Raw genomic sequence first — 18,823 nt, forward strand, 5'->3', positions numbered from 1 at the left:
ACCTTCTGAGACTTCTGACCAAAGCGTTCCCATGTAAACAGAAAGGAGCTAGTTCCTACAACAATGCCCAAGGGCAAACACTCACTAACTGAGGGAGTGTTTGGCTTCTGCATGACTAACTGGCTGGTGGGGACTGTAAAAAAGCAGAGGGCATAAAATAATAAGAAACACTGATTAACAGTCCTCTTTGAAAGAAGCTTGTGAAAAATCCCTTCCTTAGCCTCACTAGCTCTGGTGTTGTAAGTGAGATAAACTCCAGTAGTTTACCAGGAACACTGTGGCTGCAGTTTGGTCTTCAAAAGTCACCAGCGAGGGAGGTGCAGAAAAAGAAAAGACAGTAAGCTGCTTCAGGCTGCCCAAGTGACACAACAGGTCCCTCCGGTTGTCACAGAGCTAATTTTCTAATACATTGCAAAACATGTTATATAAACTGGAAAAAAAATATGGCTGAGCCTGGTGTCCATTCAATTTTTCTCTCTGGAGCACTCGGCTAGACCACACTTGGCTTTGACCACTCCTGGACCAATTCATTAAGAAAAAAGGGTATGAAATCTTGAGCCAAAATGCTTGACTCAAAAACAATTTATTCTCAGGGACATTTTCCCTAAGCTAATATATGGGGCTTTCCTGCTCTTACAGTCACTGTGCTGGTCTGGAGAGCCCTTAAGTGAGGAGAAGAGGGACTGGGTCCAAAAGGGAAAAGTCATACTGGCCAGCAAGGACAGAGCAGCTCTACAGGAGCACACAAGTAAGGGGCCACTCTTTAAGCAATCCAATTTCTCTGGCTCCTGCTAACTTCCAAGACAACTAATATTTACCTAGTTTCGACTTCTCACTAGACAAACATTTCCAGAGTTCAGGTTTCCCACCTGCATGTTACACTCAGGCTCCAAACCACCTTGTGCCTAGGATGCTCCACAGGTCATGGGAAAGTAAGGGGAAGCCGAGTATGGTGGGACACACCCACAATTCCAGCGCTTTGAAGGTGAAGGGGACTCTGAGTTCAAGGACAGAGTCGCCTATGTAATGAGTACAAAAGCACCCTGACTGTATAGTGACAGCCTATCTCCACAGCATAAGAGTTAGTTACTCAGGACTCTTACCTAACATGCACAAGAGCTAGGGAAGGGCTATCCACAGCAGGGACAACCATCTTCAGATCTAAGGAAGCTAAGGGGATCGGCATATGTAAATTATACCTGATGAAAAAGCTTTTAAGCTATCGTTCCCCAACAGTAGGGACTTGTAGCGGCCACTAAGCACTAGTAATATTGCTAGCTTGGGTTCAAAGATGCATAGTAATGTTGGTAATGTTTACAGAAAATAAAGTGTGTGTGTGTGAGAGAGAGAGAGACAGAGACAGAGAGAGACAGAGAGAGAAAGACAGACAGACAGAGAGAGAGAGAGAGAGAGAGAGAGAGAGAGAGAGAGAGAGAGAGAGAGAGAGAGAGCCCATGCCTGCATGCATACGTTTGAGGCAGTCTTACTGTATGCCCAGTCCAGATTCTACCAGACTAACTCATGATCCTTCTGCCTCAGCCTTCTGAGTTCTGAGATTTCAGATATGTCTACTGTTCCTAACTTAAAGTTATATGATTAAAATAAAAATTACTTGCTTCCTCCTCCCTCTCACCGTGTGTGTGTGTGTGTGTGTGTGTATGTGTGTGTGTGTGTGTGTGTGTGTGTGTGTGTGTGTGTGTGCTAGAAAATTTTATATCAAGACACATGGCTCACAGTGTCTTTCTAAGGCAAAGCTCTTTCATGTAGCCGAGCTTGGGAAACCATGCCTGTTGGTTACACGTCTTTTCTAAATACCCTGAACTATAACTTGGATGTGAAATGCCCCACAGTCTCCTTGGCTTGATCCTGTGTTTCCCCCATTAGTGGCTGTGTTTCCAGAGGCTGTGAGACCTTAAGGCGATGGGAGGAACCTAATGGGAGGCGTATGTTACTAGAGCATAGGCCTGTGTGGATATATACCCTATGCTAGGGTGTGTTATCTTGGGGGCTACAGCTCAGCAAATTTCCTATCTTACCACCTCAATCTCTCTTCTTCCTCCTTCTTTTCCTTCTCCTCCATCTCTGCCCCCAACCCCATCTCCAGATACAGATCAAACCAAGGGCTTTGGATATGCTAGAAAAACACTCAGTGGCTGAGCTTGACACAGTAGTTGTTTGAATCACAGATACAGGCAAAAAAACAAAAACAAAACAACTCCCCCCAAAAAAAAAGTTTCAAAGGAAATATGAATGAAACCCCAAATCCTAGGTAGTTGACGAAGAGTCTGTGAAGACGTCTTGCTGATGCTTTGGAATTCTGGATGTCAGGGCTCTACAGTGCATGTTTAAACACAGGTGAGCATTCAGGAGTTTCTCTTCCTGGAGACAGCATGAAAGTGCTGTCCTTGTTTAGAAGCCAACGGTGTCACTGCATATTAAACAAACTTCTCTATGTTTGATTGAAGATACTCTGTTGTGCAATAATTGGTCCCCACTGTCACTGTCACATGCATGATTTGGCTCTTCAGATGTAAAAAAAATAAAATAAAATAAAATAAAAAACCTTTTCAATGGTTAGCTTCACTGATAGCCTTAAGCACAGGGGGTCCCTTGTGGCCACAAGTTTGCAGCAGCCATGGCTAAGGCTACTGCATGGCAGAGAGATTTAAGAAGTACCCCAATGATCTTTTCTTGATATTGGCAAAGCACCCCTATAACTTATTAGCAATAGCAGAGAACTAAAGCTGAAATGGCCCATGACTGGGACAATGAACACCATGGCCTTCCTACAAAATCTTTTATACCATTTGCTGCCTAAGCCCGTATACATAATTCATTCTCAACTTTATAGTTGCAGGAACTATTTCTCTTTTGTGTATATATGACTACATGTTCATGTGTGCAGGTGCACAAGCGTGTGTGTGTGTGTCTGTGTGTGTGTGCGCGCACACGTGTGCATTCACAGGGGCTAAAGGACAACCTCAGTTGCTATCCCTTAAGCACCAGCCTAAGGAATGTTTTGTTCTGTTCCTGAGACAGGGTCTCTTCACTGACCAGGAACTTACTAAGTAGGATAGACTAGCTGTCCATCAAGCTATAAGGCTCCACCTGTCTCTGCTCCCCCAGATTGTCGGTATATGCCCTGTACCAACACACTGAGCTCTTTATATGGATTCTGGGGATTGAACTAGAGTTTTCAGGATGACAAGGGAGCGTTTTATCAACAGAACCATTTTTTTATAGTTTCTCAGTCCCCAGAGCTCAGCCCAATTGGAGCTGAGACCCTTTCTGGCTATGGATGCTACTCAGAATTTCTATTCAATCTTTTCAACTGTGTTCACACCAGAGTCACACCTTGGAGTTTTTCTGACATGATCAGCTTTCCAGTCATATGTTTTTAAAGATTCCCTTTGTTTCTTTCAGGCAAAGTGTTAGTCAAATCCAAAGACCAAGGGAACTTCAATCTGTAACTCGGCTCAGTCCTGTCAACCAGTGGGGGACTTGACACTCAGAAGGGATCCACATGCTGGGCACAGAACAACTGAACACATTTATTTGTAGAAATCAGACATCTGCCCTCCTGAGCTGAAAGCCAATTTTCTCCTACAAATCCTTTCACTACAGATAAACAATGATGGGAACCAGCAGAAGGCTCAGGAGCCAGGAAGACAACATGGGGACAAGCTAGTCTTCACCAAAGTTTAACACCCACGTCCTTCTAATGACACAGAGACTAGGAACAAGCCATCCATGGTGGAACATCATACCCTAGAGGACCCAAAAGCATGATTTCTTGTGTTATATAGTACACATGGAGATCCACTGGTTATTTTCAACACATCCAGAGCATTCTAAAAGGTCATCTAATGAAATGCCAAATCTTCCTTGTTGATGAGACAGACTGGATTCAAGCTCAAATCCCAGCAGATTAGTCACATGGTCACGGCCAGCTTTCTCTGTGTGACTTGGCCTTGGTTTCACCATTGTTGAAATAAGATTCAAGATGGCTACTTTATTAGGATCACTGCTGGAATTCAAGAGGTCATTTAAGAGAAGAGACCTAAGGAAATGTTGAGCCTTGGGCCAGTGAGGTATCTGAGTAAGCAAGAGCATTTGCTACCCAGCCTGATGACCAAAATACAGTGCCCTAGCCACAGATGGTTGAAGGAGAGAACTGTCCTGTGAATTACACACACACACACACACACACACACACACACACACACACACACACACACACACTGCACACTGTTCATATATGTTACCCTAGTAAATGAACATTAATTTTAAAAAGTGTTATGTCTTTGGGAAGAATAGCTGTGGTTGTTTCTTCCATTTCTAGTGGGTAGATAAGAAAACATTGGACAAATGGGGTAGAACTTTCCAAGGGCTGCCAATCTTGAAGCAATGTGGTCTTCTCACTGCTTTCAGTGCCCCTCTCCCAGTAAGTCTCCAAAGAACCAGCATCTCCCAGAGATCACTAGCCACAAAAGATAGATACAGAAGATTTTTTAAATTATAACTCTCACTTTTATAGGATATTTTGGTTATTTCAAAAGCCAAAAGCTTCAAAAACCTAAATAAATAAAAAAAAATCAGCTATTATGTAGGGAATGGTCAGGAATGGACAGGGAGCTATTTCAAAGGCATCCTAAATGGAATAGCGGAGTCTTAAGGACACTGGGGATTTCCATATTAGTCTGAACAGCATGTGTGCCTCTATCCAGCTTGACTCTGAGCATGAGGAAAACACAGCTCGTGAGCTTGCTGCTGCTTTGCTTGTAAGCAGGGACTACCCATGCCTTCTGAGCTATCTATGGTCAGTTGGTACTGAATCCTGTCCTGAGCCCAGCTAGAAAGTACAGGCCATCAAAAACAGATTACTTTTGCCAAAGGACTCACTTCTGGGCTGCTTGCCCTGGACAGCATGACTGCATATGCTCCACATGGACTGGGTAAGATACCGGTAGACACTGGTAAGACACTGAAAGATTACAGAAGCCAAACATCTTGCTTTTTATTTTGAGGTTTCCAGATTCCCAAGCTTCCTTCTGGGAAACCCAGACAGGGTAGATATGACATGCATACATGTCCCCCTCTTGAAAAATATTTTCATTGTATCATTTCAGACTTATCCAAGTCCATTACAAATTCCCTCTTCATGCACTTATGAAAACAGGTTTTATGACTGTCATATATGCTTCTTCAAAAAACTTCACTGTTATCCACGTTGGTATCTTATTGGGTTCTGATCTTCCTTGGCGAACATGAGTGCCATTGATTTGGAGGTTTTTTTTTTTTTTTTGGTTGGTTCGTTGGTTGGTTGGTTTTGTTTTGTTTTGTTTCTTAACCCTGTCCAACACCTGAGTAGAATTCCATGCACAATCACAGAGTAGTCAACCCAACCTCATTAATTCTCAATCAAATGTGTAGGGTAGTTCCATGGGAACACATGGAAATAAACACTCTATTCTTGCCCTGATTATACATACTATGTGCAAGAGCAGACAGAGGGGGCAGGCCTGCAGAGCTGAATCTCAGTACGTATGCATTTCCCTTATAGCCTTCACCTTCTCCTTTGACGATCAGGCTATGGGGCTACATAGTGAAAGGGCTGTCATGGACTGACTAGTCAGAAAAGATGCTGAGTTCAAATCCTCAGTCTTTGGCTGTGTAGCTAGGACAGGAAGCCATTGCCTTGTCTCCCTGGCAACCATTCTATGAGAAAACATGAGAGGATGCCTACCAGCCAAGGAGAAAGAAGAGTACACCCTACCTATCATCTGTCCAAAAACTGGGATTTTTTTTCATTTTTTCCAAATTATTCATTTTATTACTGAAATTTAATAAGGAAATTTATCAGATTAAATTGAAATGTAGTGATTTGCCAATCTAAAAGGGTTTTGCTGTTTTGTTTTCCCTTTCCTGGTGAGAGTTTTAGTTTGGAATAGCTCAAGAATTTTCTATTATGATGAAAATGTTTTCTCTTCATGGCAGGGTATTCTTTGAGAAAAATGAATATATGTGCCCCCTCCAAATACTACTTCTGAGTAGGAGACAATAATAAATTAGGAAAGGTTGGTAACTCGCTCAACATCAACAACCATTGCTAAGCATTTGGGTTTAGCTGTCACTCTAATCAGTTTGGCTCCCTGAACCTCAGCAGAGAACACTGTGGATGGAACTCAGGAAGCATAGGTGGGCCCCACTCCACTCAACCTACACAGAGGCTCACCAACATCCTTGGCTCAAAAGAACGAATCTTGCTACTGCTACTTCACTGTAAGCAAGTTTTATTTGGGGTTCTGAGCACACATCCCCTTGTTCTATAATATACTGAGTTGTACTCTCCTCTGCTGGACAACCTGAGCAGCTGAGAAAAATCTTAGATATTGTTTATGGTCCTGTCACACCCTCCCAACCTGATGTTCGACTTAGCTCAGTTTCCAGAGAACGGGTGCTCAGTAAAGTCGAGCAAAGATATTTTCATCTTTCTTTTTCCTGTATAAAAAAGAAAACTAGAATCATAGTGACCCAGGGATCTCTAGCTGAGAGCGCCCATCGTCAGAAGCATCGTAAAAGATCATAGCTGACACCACAGTGAAAATAACAGCCTGCAAGCTGTGCCAAAAGCCCTTTTCCCTCATCTAATCCTCCACCGTTCTGATACAAGACAGCCGACACACTAAATCCTTTAACCACTCACTGGCAGTTGGTATAGAGGTAGTTCCGAGTAAGAGGTGAGCGGACGCCTGTGTACACACAGACGCACATCCTTCCACACACAGTTCAAAGGGAACAGGCTCAGAAGCAACTTAAAAGGATCTTTTAATCTACTTGATCCTGCATGTGACAGTTAAAGGAGCTAGCTACAACCAGATTAGATTTGAGAAGTAACTTTTCTATCTCCGCTCCTCTGAAAAAAAGAAGAAAAAAAAAACATAAAACCAAAACAAAACAGAAAAGCTAAACCCAGGACAAATGCTGCATATGCAGGTTTTGTTCAATGTTTTTACTTGGCTCCTCCTTGGAGCACAAGAGGTCTTGGATCTCACACTGTAAACAGGCAACTGACAGTCAGCCTACCAGTTGGCAGACTTAATCGGCACAGCTAAAGCCCACACCTGCTCTGTTTCCCACAGAATCTCCACTTTAATTAGAATTGTATATTGGTCTGTGAGTGTGTCTTCTAATTTTACTTTTGATTTTAAATCTTGCTTTGGCAGGCAACATCTTCCTACAGTCTCTGAAGAGAATAATGATGCTTTTCCTAAGAGATCACCAGATTCCAGTCAAAGTAGCGCACCCAGTAGGTTCTCAGCTGACAGTTTGTGTCGTCAGCGGTTGCTCTCTGACAGCATTCCATCTCAGGCTGAAAGGGAGCTATCACTCTGCCAAGTGGGCTCGCTCTGACCACAGATATGCATTTCGGCTTTGATAGAATGTGGAATTATTTATATCATGGATCGCTCTCTCTATTTGTTTTTTCTTGAGTCACTCAGCTATACAGTATGCTGAATGACATATAAATATAGAAATTATGGAAATAGAGCAAGCATTTTATCCAATGCAGAGCCTGAGTTGATAAAATGAGTCACTCAAATTTCTCTCAAGGGTGTCATTAAAAACAAAAACAAAAACAAAAAAAAAAACCTAACCTTGTCCCAAATAACAACTGACCACCAGCTGGTTCATTTCCTAAGAAAGAAGGGTTCTATGGTATGACTCTAGCCCAGGAGACATGCTGTATGTGGCTTGAAGACATTATCTAGAAGGGAAGGAAAATAATCTATTTATGTACACATACACATGCACATATGTACACACATATAAGCACATGTGTGCACAAAAATTACATGTGGTCTGGCTTATATATGCATACACACATAACCATATCACTATACACACACACACGAACACTTTCCATGTCATAGCTTGCAACAACAATGCAATAGAGACTTTGTCATTTTTCCAGCCTAACCCAGGCCAACATGTACTGGTGTAGGTGTTTATAAACAAGTAAGGTGCAAGCTGTTTCTAATTATAAGCTCTTGGAGCTAAAAGTAGAAACCTAATCTGTTCATTTTAAAGGGGGGGAATAAAAAAGAGTAAGAGATGTTCAGAGGGGTTTGTTTAACTGGATGCAGCCATGAAGACGATTTGGCACACACTAGTGACATACCATGGGATTGCTTTGTGTCAGCCTTCTCGGGGCACCAAAGAAGTTCTCCTAGTTCCCACAGCATGAGAGTTTGCCATCCACTGTCATGTCAAGAGACTGTCTTCCCTGATAACCCACTCCACAGTATACACACACACACGCACACACTCACACTCACACACACACACACACACACACACACACACACAAAACTCAACCCTTGACAGCCATTAAGGTTCTCAGCAGATAAGACAAAGTTTCCACATTTTTAGCGCCATCTCAGCCCATCCTCCGCCCACACCCTGTGCAGTGAGCAGCCTTCACCAATTGCAGCTATATTGGGCTCAAGGAACTTTCCATAAATGGAAAGAAGGAAGCTGGGTTTGGTTACAAAGAGGAAACTTCTCTCCTTCCATTTACCCAAACAATATAAAATCATCAGACCCAACCTGAAAAGTTGGTGTCATTTCCAGAGCCCATCAATAATAAATGAACACTTGCAAACTTATCTCCGATAGACCAAAACTCTCGGGCAGACTTCCTAAAATGAGAGCATCATTGATAAGCCCGTTCCATCTGACAATCGTCTATAAAGGATCTCAGGCAATAGCACTCCTCCGTACTTTTACTAACGAGTCATTATCTTAACCCTGAGCTTTAAATTTAGCCACTCTACACCCTGTCGTCATTACTCTCACTGAGCCAGCATCTCGGGAAAAGAGGCAAAAGCATTTTTGTTTTTGTACCCACATCCTGGCTCTTAAAAAAAACACATATAGACAACAATTTAAATCCTATTTCTAAAGATGGTGTTAATGTTCTTGATATAGAATTTTATCCACACAGGAACGAGAAAGTGGCTAATAATTTAGAACAAACTGAGCACAGGCCGTTCCTAGAATTGTAGCACTGGGAAGGTAGAGGCAAGAGATTCAGGAGTTCAAGGTCATCCTCTGACTAGGAAGTTCGAGGCCAGCTTCCTGCCTCAAAAAACAAAAGCAATGAACAAACAAGAAGAGGGCAGGCTGTACTGAAGATTCATTAGCTGGGAACACGGAAAGCTAAGATTGTCTCCCACGGAACATGGACAAGAGTTTCAACCCCATGACCTTCATATACCTCAATCTAACGCTCAGAATAAGAGAAAGGAAATACTGCCTGATTTTACTTTTACCTCTCTCCAAATTCCAAAGAGGCTGCCAATAACAGAGAATAGCCATGGGTGAGCGGAGAGGATGCTATGCATCCTGTAGTGACTGAACTTAGCTTAGTAACTCTATAATGGAGACCTGACTAAGTGGTAAAGCAACATTCACTTCTTAGGTTTACTGCACTGCATAGCAGAACCTCAAGTGTAAAAGCCAAAGGACCAAGCCCTCCCTCTTTCTGCAGGTTAGAATCCAGCCTGCCACTACCCACCCTTTTCTGTGCCAACACAGACTCTTGCCCAGACTGATGTCAACCACTTGAAGCTGACCTTGGAAATGCCAAGGCTTTTCCTCTATTTTCTCGCACCCCACCCCACCCCCACACACCACCTGCATAGATTCTCGCCGTGCTCTTTCTCTGTTGCATCTGTCTGTAGACTTTACTAGAAAGGTAATTCTACTCCATGAGAAATGAAAGTGGTGTACCCCCTTCCTGAAACAGCTAACTCATGTCTCACAGGTTCCCAATACCGAGCCACGTGCTATTGTTTAAATCTAACAAAGTCACCCCCAAATCCACAGTCTGACCTCGAGCTAGCAGGTCAGATCAGTCATAAAGTAGAGAAGAAGCTGAGGATGACTTATCACCAGGCCACAATCGCTGATATAAATGACACATAAAAAGCCCAGTCCATTTTCATATTTTCTGACTGACACTTTCTTTTAAAAATAAAATAAAATCCACCCCAGGAAAATGGACTTCCTACTGAAAGCTTTGGCGAGAACAGCCGGCAGAATAATTCATGGGCACTGGGTTATTAAAAACCCCGACAGGTATTACTTAAGATGTTAGCCGATTATGCAGGCACATGTGTACACATAGATCCACCCTCTGTGCTTGCGGGCTCCTGCATACACACTCGCAGTTTTAGTAAGTACTCATTAAGCTATCTGAGATATTAAAACTAATCATAGCAGTTTTTCCTTAATGTTATCCTCAGCATAAAGAGAAATGAGCCCATTGTCATTTACTTCGAAATCATTCTTTATAAAAAAAAAAATAGCTAATCTTCAGAAGCACACCTGGTTTATTCAAGTGGAAACAAAGATGCAGCTTATAGCCTTAATGTGCTCATCTAGGGAAATATATTTTTTTAAATGAGCATTTGTTAGGGCTTTTATTTGCAATTGCAAAACTACCCAAGGCTCTCTTTGTGCACGTACAGATTTCTCATTTCAAAACCACATTAATATAAGGTGGTTCTCATCAAACCCTAAAAGCAGCAGAGCAAATTAACCCTTGTGGGCCTAGACAACAAAACCAAACCAAAGCCCAATACCAGGTCATGGGAAGTTCAACACCCAGGAAGCCACTGACACAGCCCTGAATCAGAGCAGCACTAATTTCTACTGCGGCATCTTCCTACAAAATCTCCTGACTCATGTATTTAAAGTGCAAGAATCTACAAAGTTGGTCCAGGTATTAAAAAGGAGACCCGCTAGGCTAAATATTAAAAAGGGGAAAAAATATACCTAATACCCATTAACTACATTCCAGAACTTCTAAAGTAAGAATATGTTTAGAGTTTTCTCTGATCTGAGGAGTTATCCAGTCTCTACAAGGAGGTGGCCCCAGTTGCCAAGGCTGGGCTGTGGAAGGTTTCCATAGCAAGGGTGTGTGGGAGAGTGTGTGGCTCTTCGCCATGTTAGCCTGGTGTTTCCTAGATACGATGGCAGGTGTCATTTTTTTTTTCCATTTGATCGGGGAATGTAATACGTCTTCAAAACAATTCTCACCCAACAGCCAGAGATGTTCAAGTGCAATGACCTGCAGTTCCTTCTGAGGTCGGCCACCCGACCCTGCTAGATCTGTTCTGGAACACATTTGAAATGTTTCATTGTTACACAAAAGCCTTAGGCTTGTTTCCTTAGGGATTGTTGAGGGGGGCTGGGGAGAGGTGAGAGGGAGTGATATGGTCAAGATACATTCACTACGTGGATGGAATTTTCAAAGAATGAATAATAATATTTTCCCTTTAAAAATAAAATTTTCCTCTTTAAAAAAATATTGTTTATTTAAGGTATATGAGTACACTGCAACCACCTTGAGTACACTGTAAGTACCTTCAGAAGAAGGCATCAGATCCCATTACAGATGGTCGTGAGCCACCATGTGGGTGCTGGGAATTGAACTCAGGCCCTCTGGCAGAATATCCAGTGCTCTTAACAGCTGAACCATCTCTCCAGCCCTCAAAGTGGATTTTTTTAAAGTATATATTTGTTTAGAGATTTAAAGAAAAAAAATACTTGTGAGAGATGACAGAACAAACATGGTATTAAGAAGGAAGCTGAGCAGCACGCCAGGTGCCGACTAAGGCCAAGTCTATAAACACAACTCTCCATGTCCTGAAAAGAAGGAAGCTGTGCCTCTAGTAAATAACGATTCCAGAACAAACCAGATCCTGTGCTGTGTGTCCCCTGACAAACAAAACCTAGAACTGGTCCCCAGTTGAATGTCAGTGGAACAGGAGATGTGTTTACAACATTTTAAGTTTTATATCCTTGTAACGCCCGGCACAGTCTGATACAGACGAAAAATGGTGATCGATAAATATGTATTAGGTTGACTAAATGAGCTACTAAACCAGGAAATGCATCATGGTGAAGAGAACATCCTCAGTGGTTTCTTCTCCCTCTTTTTTTTTTTTTAAAAAGGACAATATTTTAAATTTACTTGTTTACTTTTATGCATGTGAGTACACTGTACCTGTCTTCAGACATACCAGAAGAGGGCATTTGATCCCAACACACTTCGTTGTGAGGCACTGTGTGGTTTTTGGGAATTGAACTCAGGACCTCTGGAAGAGCAGCCAGTGATCTTAACCATTGAGCCATCTCTCCAGCCCCCTTGCTCTCCCTCTTGACCTAGGACTCTTCAGTGATGTCTTCATCTTTGAGTTGTTTACTTCTCAGTCACCTTTCTAGTTTCATTTTCTAAACTCATGATGTTTGCAAAGTATTGACAACAATGAGGAAAATGAAGTTGGTGACAGTAAAAATATTAGGACGTCTGTATCATGGGATTGGGAGAGCAATCTATGAGATTTTCAGAAAGGGAAAGAGAAAAGAAAAACTATTCTGATCGGCAAGTCTTGACTATATTCATAAGAGAAGATGTCTTGTAAGAAGAAGAGATCTAGTGTTCAACTTATGATTGGTCTTGGCAGAGGAGTACATGCTGTCAGATTAACTCCTCATGGTCAGCCTATGCCTATAGGGGCATGGCAGAATCAAGCCATCATTTTATTTATCCCATAAATACTTCTCTAGTTTTATCCTTTTGGCTATAATGTGATTTTTCTAAAGAACTATCTTGTTTTAGGCCATAAGCTTGTATGTCTTCCTGACTGCTAGACATTAGGACAAGCAGCACCACCATCTGCCCATGCCAAGCAGAGGCCTCAGACTCTCGTCAAATCATGTGATCAGGCTCCAAATACTATACACCTAGATGTTTAGAGTCCACCAACTTCTCACACTCACTTGCACCGCTAAGCTCCAACTACTCTTCAGCAGTCAGGTTCCTACTTTTAACAGCTAGGGCATTTAGAAAATTATAAACCCATGGATTAAGTCATATCCCCTCACACCAATCCATCTCCACAGCTAAGCTGGTGAGGATTTCTGTTCCAGTGGGGGACGTAGTGGAAAAGACCTTCAAGAAAGAAAACCTTACTTGGCTTTAATTAAGCTTTGAGTTTCAAAGCTGACTTGCCCAACCTCTGTAACTGGACAGAAGTCTTAACACCAATCTTTGGAGGGGGGAGTGAAAAAAGACCATAAATCCCATAGTTAAGAGCTTCAATTTTTCTACAAGATTATAGTGTTTTGACTATAGGCTGGCTAGCTCATATACGTACCAAAGTGTCAAGAGAGAGAAGATGGACAGAAAAGCAGATGTGCATCAAGGCCCTTACACCTAGACTTCTTGCTCCAGAGGAGGTAGGCATGTAGGGGGTTTTCTCTTCTTTCTCTCCGGAACCATCTGGGAAGGTGCACACTACAATCTGACCTACAGTGGGCCAGCAGAAGAAATGAAAGAGAAACTGGGGTGAGATTAGAGATAGTCTGAATCTTATTTCCTAGAGACAGCCTTGGATTTGATATAATAAGGAAGGATTCAGAAGTCCCTGTGTCAATGACAATGACAATGGCTAAGGTGTCCACTGCGGGCTAGGACTGTAGGGGGTGCATCATATCCCAGACCAACACAGAGCCATACTGCAGAAAGACAGGAAGCAGTGTCCTGGAGAAAATCCAGGTTCAGAAGAGAATAGACAGGCCCTACCAATGCTGAATTACAAGGTCTAAGGTCATGAGCCTCAGAACTCTTGGAGACATAGAAGCCTGGTCAACGGGGCAATAAGGTGGCCACTCCAGCAGAGGACAGTAGTGGGGATGCGGCAAATGACAGAATACCCCTTGAGTACTATATACCAGGAGCCTTCTACCCCGAGGAGGTAAATCCAACTGGAAAATTGTCTGGAACAGTTCATCTTAAGTAAATGAGGAATAAACATAACCAAAAGAAACTAGGCTGTAATATTTCCCAGTGTTTCCCAGCTGCACAGAGACATAGGAGCAGCCACAAAAATGAAGCGGCCTACATTTTCTTTATGCATTTGAATGTGGTGTGAGGACATTTGATCCTCCCAATCCACTGTGCTCTAAATTGGTAGCCAGAGTGTTTTTTTTTTTAATAACAGTGCATATCAAATCATACTGCACAGGTATGATCAGCATCTTTGATGTGGCCAGTCTACCATTCATAGTCAGACCTCTTGCATCACGTAACACAGGAATTCTCAATCTGTTGGTCATGACCCCTTTGAAGATCAGATGACCCTGTCACAGGGGTCACCTAAGACCACTGGAAAACACAGAGATTTACCTAATAATTCATAACCGTAGCAAAATCACTGTTCTGAAGTAACGAGGAAAACAGTTTTATGGTTGGGGTTCACCACAACATGAGGGACTGTATAAAAGGGCCTCAGCATCAGGAAGGTGAGAAGCACTGTTCTACTACTGTTGGCACCGCAGGAAGCTATGCTCCATCCACACTGGCTTCAGGGTTCCTCAAGGTAGCAGAGTCCTCAAGTCAGACTATGCCTCTTTCCTGTTTGAGATTTGCGTACTCAGGAAGATCCATGGATATACAAAGGGAATAATCCCCTAGCTTTTGAAAATCTCAGAGCCTTGCCTACAGCAAGTTAAGTCTTCGAGAAAGCAGACGAGATTAGAAATGGCTCCTGAAACCGTTGGTCTCTGTACCAAACACATGAGCTAATCACCAAACAAGAAGGCAAGAGTAGGATTGGTTCCAGTCTGGACTTGGCTGGTGCTGTTCATTTTAGGTCTAAGGAAAAGGAGTGCATCAAGACATCAGCAGGTGGGTAGGGGAAGCTGAGGCATCCAGGAAGCAAGAAAAGAAAGAGCAAGGAGCTTCATCGTCACTGTCCCTTTTAAAGCTATGTCTCTGCCCAATGATCTAACTTCCCTTGTCTAGGCTCCACATCTTAAAGACTCTGCCAGATCCCACTTCAGTTGGGCCCTATGCCCATTAGTGTTCAGGTCCTCTACAGACCTTTCAGCTGAGCCATAGCACCTAGCTTATACTTCTCTCTGCCTCACAGAATTACAATCTAGAATAGACTATTTCGTAAATACAGATTTATGAGAATGACAGAACCAAGGAAATTGTCTTCAAAGCCACAGGAGCAAGCGAGGAAATTAGGGTTTCCTGGCAAAAGACAGTCTCTATGGTAGTCAGAAACTGTTCAGTGTCCTCGGAGTCAACAAGGCAGCAGCAGAACAGAGGAAAGAGAGGAAGAAGAAGCATGCTCATCAGCCCGGCCAAGAAGACCCAAGGGACAGCAGGGAGTTCACTCTGTGTGAGAAGGAGCAGGTGCAATGGTTTGATCACCTCCCAAGTCCTAGACCATGGCTGGAACTTGAGCTCCAAGCATTGTCTCACGTGCCTATGGCTGTATCCCAATTATATGTGCCTATGACAGTGCCACCCTGGAGAAATCACCCTTCCTGGCAGCCAGAAGAAGGCACCCTTCCTGATAACCAGGAACAAGAAGTCAGACTAAATAAACATGGCTTCATCCTTGGACACAGGTGGCATCATCTGAGATAAGTTAAGTCAACCTGTGCAAAACAGAAGCAGGAACATGCTTCCAGAAAGGTGGCCAGTGGCTCGAAAATCGTGAGAGAAATCTTGCTGTGAGGTGGGTAGATTTGAACTCCCATTCAAGAGAATTTAATAACTGAGATGTCAAAGAACCTTATTAGAAGGCAATCATACCTACATGACCCTCTGACCTGGGCCTCAAGGATCATGCATGGTGATGTGCCAAGATGTCTGAGCCAGGGAGGGAGGAAAGGACTTTCTGGCAACATAGCTTAATAAATGGATTCTTTGGCCCAGGAAAATTGCTGAAGTGGTAAAACAAGATGCGGTCGAATAAAATTTAGGTTAAACATGAGGAAGATCTTGATAAAAGTATAACAGCCCCCCTCTCCCCAAAGTGGCACCATCAATAGTAAATGAGTTAGACCCCATGTCCTGTCAGGCTTGAGCCACTGGGGTCTTAGGTCATCTGGGGACACAACAAGTTTGTGCATTAAGGGAACCAGACAGACACCCGCAAGCAGCTGGCAGGGAAGCCAAGAGTCTCCTCCTATTTGGAAAAAGCTCCACCCTGAGAAAGGCAAAGGGGTTGATCGAGGAAATGCCAACCTCCAAAATCCAGCTCTCAGAATGGACCTATGGCTGAAGCAAGATACTCTGAAGCAGAGGCCATGCGTCAACCAAACCAACAAAGGTGGGAAACATGTTCTCACATTTCCCCTTCTGTCCTATCAGCCACTGGCTTTTCCCTGATCTGCTGATTGATAAGTGGTCAGAGCAGTTGAACTCCCACAGAAAGAAATGACTCACTAAAGTAATAATCAAGTTGTGTGAGGACAGTCAGGACTTAGGTCCATGGGTCTGAAATAACTTTGTTCTTTCTTCTGGGAGACCCTTCAATGGCTCCATATTATAAAAAACAGTGACACTTGAGATGGCTAGGGGGATTTCTTTGGCCTTTCCAGGTAACCTGTTATCAAAAGAAATCGGTGAGTGGAACAGACACTAATATAGAAAGAAGTGCATTCCTGGAAGCTGACAAAGGGAAAGTGGAATCACAGAAGAAAGAAGGGTTCTATGGGAGACTTCCCCTTCCTTCAATTCAGGATCTAAGTCCTATGTGCCAGCCGAGGAGCTGAAGTCAGCAGCTCTATGTCCTCGGGTGGTTCTGCGACAACAGAGAAAGGAGTGGGTAAATGAGAGGGGGTAATCCTGGGTCATTTGATAATTCTTGGCTTCAATCTATGGGGGTTTCCCTTTGGGTATTATCCTAAAGAAAGCTCCAGGCAACCTCAGGCTGGCTCCTCACTTGGCACTTCTAAAAGGTGAGTCCGTTCATGCTCACAGTGCCTGACTCTGCTTCCGTTCAGATTCTCATGCACCTTCTAATTATAAGAAACAGGCTTCTTGGGCTTCTCCAGGCAAAACCCGAGAGGGCACCAACAGTATTTTTGCTGTGACTGCAACCTCCAAATAATGTTCCATCTGTTAGAGCCTCAAATTAAAAGGGCAATGGTTATGAGCGAGTGCATGTCCACTGGCTCGGACCATTCTTCTCTCGTGCTCCTGAACTAATCATAACTCCATTTTGTATAGCAAGAAGTGACAAAGACGTGGACCACATGTGATAAGTTTGGCTCCAGGACAGAAAAACCTAACTTAGCTCTTGACCGTGCTTTTTTATAGCTGAATGGATTTGTACCGAAAAACACCCATCAGGGGAGTCCTGTTCCCCACTTAGGAGATGCACAGAAGTTCTGAGAAACAACAGTGACAAGAGGGAAGGAGCTCTCTGTCTGATGGAGGAAGATGAAACTAATTATGTCACATGGGCATATACTTAGGATTTTGGAAACTGAAATTTAAAACTATGAAAACATTGAAGCAACTTCAGAAGTGTCCCTGCATGAACCAGGATAACTTCCCATAGGTAGGTTTCTAAGATTGGGTTCTTCATATCTAGAAGGTCATTAGGGAGCCTTGAAGCCAGTGCTGGGATAAGTTTCATGGTGACAGAATGGTTCCCGAGACCAAAGGAACCTCTATCCATCTGTGTGAACTCTTCATTATGATATAAGTAGAAACCATACACTATGTTCACATTAGAATGTGATTCTGTCTCATGTCCCCCACCCCCACCATGTTGTTTCTAAAGTGAAATGTAAAAAAAGAACAAAAAACAAAAAACAAAACAAAAAAAAAAAAACCTGAGAAGAGAGAGAGAGAGGGAGGGGGAGGGGGAAGGAGGGAGGGAGGGAGGAAAAGGGGAAAGAGAGAAAGAGATCTATGTGTATCCAAAACCAGGCTGTTGACAATGTATCCAATTCAATGCCCATGAATTCTCTGAATAAGCCTAAATTCCCCGGACTTCACTGACTATTTCTTGACTTCCTCAGGGGCATTAAGAACTTACAGAAGATAACAAGGGTGAAAACTTGACTAATGGAGATAATTGAGAATAAAGAGAATTTCTTAAGTGGTTTATCACAAGCAATTGGAGGCAATAAGAATGCCGTATCTTGAGCCACCCTCCATGACACAGGCATCTTTAGTCACCAAAGGAACTTCTGTGTGTTATGGAACAAACCATAAGAAAACAAACTCAAAGAGCAAGACGCCCTTTTCTTTCCTCTTCCTCCCTCTCTCCTTGATCACTTTAAAATTATCCATTATAGTGCAATTTGCAAAACCAAGCACAAATCACTAGAAAAGCATGTGGTCCCTGTACTTACCTCTTGCAGCCACCTACCAATTGTTCAAGAACACTAGGTGGTGTGCTTAGATGTAATGAAATTATTAATTTAGTTCTAAATAATTTGAGTGGTGTGATAAACAAATGTTTTGGTCTTGCTCCTAAAACATGATGTCTTTTGTTAAAAGAAAAAAAAAAAAGGGAACTATGGAAGAAGAGATCCTTTGTGTTTTTTCGAGAGCCACTGATGGTCTGGCTGTTATCACCAAACTTTGGCTAATGTGGAAGAAAGGGCTTGTCATGGTTTGCCAAAAGTCAGGGCATTTGGAGCCTCCCTGGTAGGTCCTGTGGCACAAAGGCCCTGTGTACAGCCTGCTGCACCAGCAGGGCTCAGCCCAGTCCTCAGCAGCTGTGAGCTTGTTAGCCGTGGCATTCTTTACAAAGCCGGGTAGCTGCTCACTGCTGACATGTGGGTTTTAAGCTCTAGAAAAAAAATAAATAAATAAAACCCCTCACTGGAATGTTGAGCTAGGCAAAGATAGCAGATGCCCAAGTGAAAAATGCCAGTCTTTGTATATCATGTGCTTGAGAACCTTCTGGAAATTATTGTGGGAGAGGACGAT

At 42.9% G+C, this 18,823-nt stretch overlaps 1 protein-coding gene across 1 annotated transcript in view; it reads right to left on the bottom strand.

The window, feature by feature from the left end:
- ESRRG (estrogen related receptor gamma) overlaps positions 1 to 13,353 on the bottom strand; it is a 514,466-nt gene extending 501,113 nt beyond the window's left edge. The window contains exon 1 of the mRNA XM_080942069.1: positions 13,230 to 13,353. The gene's annotated coding sequence lies outside the window, so the exon portion shown is untranslated. The remainder of the gene's footprint in view (positions 1 to 13,229) is intronic.
- Positions 13,354 to 18,823: the final 5,470 nt, after the last annotated feature.

This window comes from Micromys minutus (assembly GCF_963924665.1).
Source record: "Micromys minutus genome assembly, chromosome: 1".
NCBI classification, from domain to species: Eukaryota; Metazoa; Chordata; class Mammalia; order Rodentia; family Muridae; genus Micromys; species Micromys minutus.